Here is a 7,028-nt window from a genome sequence, read left to right on the forward strand (position 1 = left end):
TGTGCAAGGGAGCGTTTTGCCTCTTTTAATTCACTAAGAATAAACGCTTTATGAGGAGAGTGTGGTTTGGAAGATTCACCACTTGAATATGTAGCCATTAGAAAAAGAAAACAACAAACACAAAGAACAAACAATTTCAAGAAAAACAAGGTTAGAAAATGGAACAATTATGGTGCTGTAATGAAAATTAAAAAGACACTCAAAGCACTCCAAGAAAGAATACTTCCCTCAACCAATCTGCTCTTGGGGTTTTGGTAACTCTCAAATGAAATATGTCAAAGCAAAGCACTCTCTCTTAGAGCCAATACACCACAAAACTTAAAGAACAATGAAAGACAATCAAGAAAAGGTGTAAACAAGAAAGGACTATATCAAAAGGAATACAAAATATATGAAAATATCAAAGAATAGTGAAGAAAAGACAATCAAGAAAAATAAGGTACTCAATGAAAAGATGGCACAAAAAAGAAACCTAGAGAAAAATACTAGAGTAGATGAAGAAAACAAAAACAGAACTACTGGAATTTTATGTAAACTGTGCGTGACTTTTATAGATTTATCTGGAACTAAAGAATTCAAACTTGATCCTGCTTGTTGACCGGAGTGCGATCTCTACTGAAACTGGCGAGTTAGGGCCTTCATACACCTTCCCTATGGTCTCGCCGGCCGCCTTCATAATCTGCTTCTCCTTCATCTTCGGCGATGTGCTTGTTCTGGCGATCTCCGACTGCTTGGTCGCCTGAGTCTGCATCTGGCGACTCCATCCTCAACCTGGCGATCGCCTATTCTGGTAAACTGGAAGTCGGAACACGCCAACTTAACAATCGGCGACTACACGTGCCTCCCGACTTCCTTCTTAACTGCCAACCTGGCGCCTTGTCAACACGCCTACACTGTAGCAAGGTGCCACGTCATCATACCCGACCACCAGGGCGGTACACAAGCCCCCCAGTCTTAAGCGAAGACTTGTCTAGCGAAAAGACTGAAAGAGCCTTCGTTAACACCGGTCTACGTGGCACTGACGCAGAATTCCAAGCGATAGTACTTTCTGCTGCTCTGACGCTCCACCAAACCCTTCGCTCATCGTTCGACACGTGGCTTTCATCAACGGCTATCTTCATCTGCCGTTAGCGCTTCCCAAAACTATTTCGAAAACCCTTAAACCCATTACGTTCCACTGTTCCATCACTTTCTTCGTGCTTGCAAAACGCTCTAACTTCCCTCTGCGAAACTCTCGACGCTCTTCAACGTTCCAGATCTCCATCTTCCTCCCTCGTCTCCCTGATCATTGAAAGGTAATTACTTTCCTTCATCTGCTGGGTTTCCTTGCATTTTCACCGATTTGCATCATCCTGTAACTGCCTGGTGCATACGCTGTGGGTCGTTTCTCCATTTCTCTTCTGCGTAACTTAGGGCTTTGCCGATTGTCGCAACGAACTCACATTCGTTCGTCGTTTCACCTTCCTTCCATGACCGAGTCAGCCTCTGTAACCCCCTGATTGTTTTTCCTTTCTTCTTCCTTTGCAGTTGCCATCATGACTCGCACAAAGATCACCTCGAACCGCCCTCCATCAGCACGAAACCCTTCTTCACAAGCGCACTGATGGAGATCAAGCCCAAGAGAACATGGAGGCCACTCATCAAGCTCAAGAAGAGGTGGAGGCACAAATAGAGGACGCCCATGGAGGTCAAAGTCCACCTCAAAGGATTACAAGAAGCATGTTCAAAGCCTTGGGAGCTAGAGGACATTTATTTTCTCTTTTTGTAGTGTCTTTAGTTGAAGGTGCTTAGAGGGAAACCTTAGAAACCTCTTTTGTTATAGCATCTTTTAGGTTTTAAATAGGACCTTTAGGGGGGTGTATTAGTAGATAGGTGTAGGAGTAGAATAGGGGGTGCCAAAGTGAAGGAAGGGATCACACCTTCCTTGCTTAGGCAATTAGCGCCGGTTCTAGTGGCTTTTGGAGGGAATTTTGAATTGTTTAGCTTTCATTTTTCAGCACCTTAGGCTATAAATAGAGGTGCCTTCCTTGTAAATTTCAGATTTGAATTTTATCTAAAGAAACTATACTCAAAATTGGAGTGAGCATTTGGAGAGCTTTGAGCTTCTTCTCTAGTCTTATCTTGAAGGACCATGGTTTCCTCAAGTGGTGGCTTCCACACTCATCTAGGAGCATCCATTCTTCTAGTGGCGTGATCATCCAACCATTCCTCCATCTTCATGAGCATTCTCTTCTCCTTCCTTTCTTCTTCTTCAATTTGTTCATGTTATCTTGTGTTTTGAGTTGTCTAGCTTTCGGTTTTTCTATTTTCAGCACCTATATTCTGTTTTGTTTTTAAATTCTGTTCGGCTCTTTTGTTTTAAGTTCAATTCTGTTCGGTTTCTTCTTTTCATTCTCCTTTGTTGATTCAATTTGACAATATTTGGTTCATCCAAATGAGTTTGAGAATTGGTACTTGTTTTGGTGAGTTCTTGATTTTAGAACCATGATCCAACTTCTAAGAAAGTGCCTCTATATTTTCCAGCTCAAGGTGATTCCTCAAAGTGTCAAGAATCTTGTTCTAAGTGGCTATTGGAATCACATCAAGCCTTCTCTCTGCATTCGAGTCTTCCTCTACAAAGTTCTGGAATCTCGGCGAGCTCTCCTGGATCTCCACCGGAATCATGGCGTCACACCCGTAGACCAAGCTAAACGGGGTCTCATGGGTTCCTGACTGCTCGGTGGTGTGGTACGCCCAGACTATACGGGGCACCTCCTCAGCCCAACTTCCCTTGGCTTTCTCAAGCCTTCTCTTCAAACCTCTCAACAACACCCGATTAGCTGATTCCACCTGGCCATTCGTCTGAGGGTGCTCGACGGATGCAAACACTTGTTGAATTCCAACCCCTTCACAAAGCTTCTTCAACAGGTGGCTTGCAAACTGCGTCCCATTATCTGACACCAGGCGCTTAGGCACTCCAAACCGGCACACGATGTTCTTCCATACAAAACCTTCGATCTTGTGTGCGGTGATCTGGGCCACTGGTTCTGCTTCGATCCACTTGGTGAAATACTCAATCGCCACCACCAGGTACTTCATCTGCCTGATCGCCAGTGGGAAAGGTCCCAGGATGTCGATTCCCCAAGTATGAAACGGCCAAGGGCTATAGATCGACTTCAACTCCTCGGGAGGTGCCTTATGCCAATCGGCGTGCTGCTGGCACTGTTTACAGCATTGGGCATACTTCTTGCAATCTTCTCTCATGGATGGCCAATAGTAGCCTGCACGGAGAGTCCTCGCGGCCAGAGCTCGACCCCCGACGTGACTTCCACATATTCATTCGTGGAGCTCTGCCATAATTCTCGTGCACTTCTCGCCGTGTATACATTCCAGGAGTGGGTGAGTGAACCCAAACCTGTACAGATCGCCATCAATCAATGTATACTTGCTGGAATTTTTCTTTACCTTCCTAGCTTCTGTTGGATCCAGCGGGAGGAGACCATCTGCCAAGCACCGCTTGTATTGCGTTATCCAAGTCTCTGGCTCATGGGTGGCGCAGACCTGCATCACGTCCACCTTCTCTCCTCGACATGCTCTAATTCTCGGCAATCTCAGAGTTTCTTGCGTCAAAGACTTATGGCTTCTCGCTGCTCTCTCCGTCGACTTACTTATCTGAAGGACCAGGTGATCTGCTACAAATGCCCTCGGCGTCTTCAGAGTTTCTTGGATCACCGTCCTCTGCCTACCCCCCTTGCCTGAACTGGCGAGCTTAGCAAGCAAGTCAGCTCGGGCATTCTGTTCTCGGGGCACATGTACTACTTCAAAAGAGGCAAAGGAACTCTTCAATTCCTGCACATACGCCAAGTAAGCTGCCATTTGTGGATCTTTAGCCTGGAACTCGCCTGTTACTTGCCCTGTGACTAGCAGCGAGTCACTCTTAGCCATCAGCACCCTAGCTCCCATCTCCTTGGCCAGCAGAATCCCGGCGATCAGCGCCTCATACTCTGCTTGATTGTTGCTGGCTTTGAAGGCAAATCTCAACGATTGTTCGATCAGCACGCCGTTGGGTCCTTCCAATATGACTCCAGCACCGCTACCCTGCTGGTTTGATGATCCATCCACCGAGAGTACCCAACGGAAGTCATCTCCTTCAACCCGCGTCGCCTCTGATGAGAGCTCGACTACAAAATCTGCAAAGATTTGCCCCTTGATCGGGCCTCGAGGCTCATATTTAATGTCAAATTCTGACAACTCCACTGCCCACTTCACCATTCTACCCGCAACATCAGGTTTCTTCAAGACCTTTTGGATGGGCAGGTCAGTCATCACCAGTATTGTGAAACTGTGGAAGTAGTGGCGCAACCTCCTCGCCGAAAACACCACAGCCAGCGCAGCCTTCTCCAGGGCCTGATATCTCGTTTCTGGGCCCTGCAACACCTTGCTCACAAAATAAATAGGCTTCTGAGCCTGATCCTGATCTTGGGCGAGGACCGCGCTCACCGCCCTCTCAGTTACAGCAAAGTACAACCTGAGAGGGATTCCCGCCAGCGGTTTGCACAGAACCGGCGGGCTCGCCAGATACTCCTTCAGCTTGACGAAAGCTTCCTCGCACTCTTTCGTCCAAGCGAACTTGTTATTGCGCCGCAGACACTGAAAATAGGGATGCCCCTTTTCTCCGCTAGCTGACACGAAGTGAGATAGGGCTGCCATCCGACCCGTTAGCTGTTGGACTTCTTTCACCGTAGCCGGGCTTCTCATCGCCAAGATGGCGGCACACTTGTCCGGGTTAGCTTCTATTCCTCTTTCAGTCAAGAGAAAACCCAAAAATTTTCCAGGCTCCACGCCGAAAATGCATTTCTCCGGGTTGAGCTTCAACTTGAACTTGGCGATCGTCGTGAACAATTCTTCCAAGTCTGCAACGTGCTTGCTTTTCTCCTGCGAGGTCACGACCATGTCATCGACGTAAGCTTGCACGTTCCTTCCCAGCATTGGTGCAAGTACTCGATCCATCAGCCTCTGGTACGTGGCCCCCGCGTTCTTCAGCCCAAAGGGCATCACCTTATAGCAGTAGCACGACCTCTCCGTCATGAAGGCTGTTTTCTCTTCATCCATGGGATGCATCTTGATCTGATTATAGCCCGAGAAGGCATCCAGGAAGCTCAGCAGCTTGCACCCTGCAGCACTGTCAACCAGGGCATCAATGCTTGGTAAAGGATACGAATCCTTCGGGCAAGCTTTGTTCAGATCGGTGAAATCGACGCACATGCGCCATTTCCCGTTACTCTTCTTCACCAGTACGACGTTCGCCAACCATTCAGGGTACTGGACTTCCCTGATGTGGCCTGCAGCGAGGAGTTTCTGGGTTTCGTCCCTGATCGCCTGCCTCCTTTCCTCGTTGAACTTCCTTCTCCTTTGTCGCACTGGTCTCACCATGTTGTCCATCGCCAGATGATGGCACAGAAAGTCGGGATCAATCCCGGGCATGTCCGAGGCGGACCATGCAAACGCGTCCAGATGCCGCTCAATCACCTTGGCGATCTGGTCTTGGAGATCGACTTCCAGAGATCTTCCCAGCTTGAAGATTTTCCCTCCGATCTCCTTTTCGAGCCACTGCTCGACAGGTTTGGGCCTGGATTCTCTGGCGATCACCGCCTTGGCGATTCCCAGTTCTCTCGCTTCCTCGGGGCGATTCCGCGCCTCTTCCTCCTCCAGGCCAGCATTCCTTTCCCCCAGCTCTGCGTCTATCATCTCTACATCCCTTCCGGCGGCCTCCTCTGTTACCGGCGGTCTGGGCTTCACACCGGGAGGTGGGGTGGTTGTAACATAGCTCACTGATCTTTTATTTTTCAGGCTATTCTCATAGCACCTTTTCGCTTCTTTCTGATCAAACTTTATCGTGATCACCACCCCTTCCATTGACGGCAGCTTCACCTTCACGTGCCGAGTCGATGGAATGGCGCCTATCCTGTTAAGAGTGGGCCTACCCAACAGGATGTTATACGCTGAGGGGGCGTTTACAATGAGGTACTTGATTTTCTCCGTCCTCGACCCAGCCTCGTCTGTAAACGTGGTTCTCAGCTCAATGTACCCCCTGACCTCCACCTGGTCGCCAGCGAACCCATACAAGCACCCTCCATAGGGCCTTAGCTGGTCAAGGGGCAATTCCAGCTGCGTGAAAGTCGGCCAGAACATCACGTCTGCCGAGCTTCCTTGGTCCACCAGAACTCTGTGGACCTTCCTCCCCGCCGTGATCAACGAAATAACAATGGGATCGTTGTCATGAGGCACGACGTCCCGAAGATCCTGCTTGGTGAACGTAATGTCCACTTCCGGCGAGTGATCTTCAAACATGTCCACTGACATCACCGATCGCGCGTACTTTTTCCTCTGCGATGCGGTGCATCCACCACCTGAGAAACCCCCGGCAATGGTGTGGATCTCCCCATGGATAGGCATCTCGTGTTGTTGGGTTTCTCCACCTGCTGGCTGGGAACTCGGCGCTCCCCCGTCCTTCTATCCAGCAGATAGTCATTTAGGAATCCGCTCTTAACCAGATCGTCGAGCTGGTATCCTAAAGACAAACACGAGTCCAGGTTGTGGCCAAAACACTGGTGGAACTCGCACCAGGCGTCCGGTTTTGACCCCAGCACCTTGTCGCCCACCTTCTCGGGTGCCTTCAACCTAGCAGATATGTTAGGGATAGCGATCAGGTCCGCCAGTCCCATGACGAATTTGTGCTTAGGCGGGCGATTGTATTCCCGGCTTGCTGGTTGTTGGCGCGCTGGTGGTTGACGTGCTTGGCTTCTTCCCTTATTTCACCTATCGTAAGGATAGCGAGTCCTTTGGTCTTTACTGGCCGCCGCCGCCGTTTCCAGCACCCTCTGTGGCTGGATCCTGGTCTGGGCGCGTGGCCTGGCGGGAGCCACGCTGCCTCTCTTCTCGGCGACTTCACTCTCGTCGGCGATGTGGGCCACCGCAAGTCGCCTGACTTCAGGGAACGTCGCTGGATGAGCCCTGATCAAGGCCTCGCAGAATGGCCCTGGCTGCAC

Source organism: Phaseolus vulgaris, chromosome 8, assembly GCF_051622355.1.
Source record: "Phaseolus vulgaris cultivar YP4 chromosome 8, ASM5162235v1, whole genome shotgun sequence".
Taxonomy (NCBI): domain Eukaryota; kingdom Viridiplantae; phylum Streptophyta; class Magnoliopsida; order Fabales; family Fabaceae; genus Phaseolus; species Phaseolus vulgaris.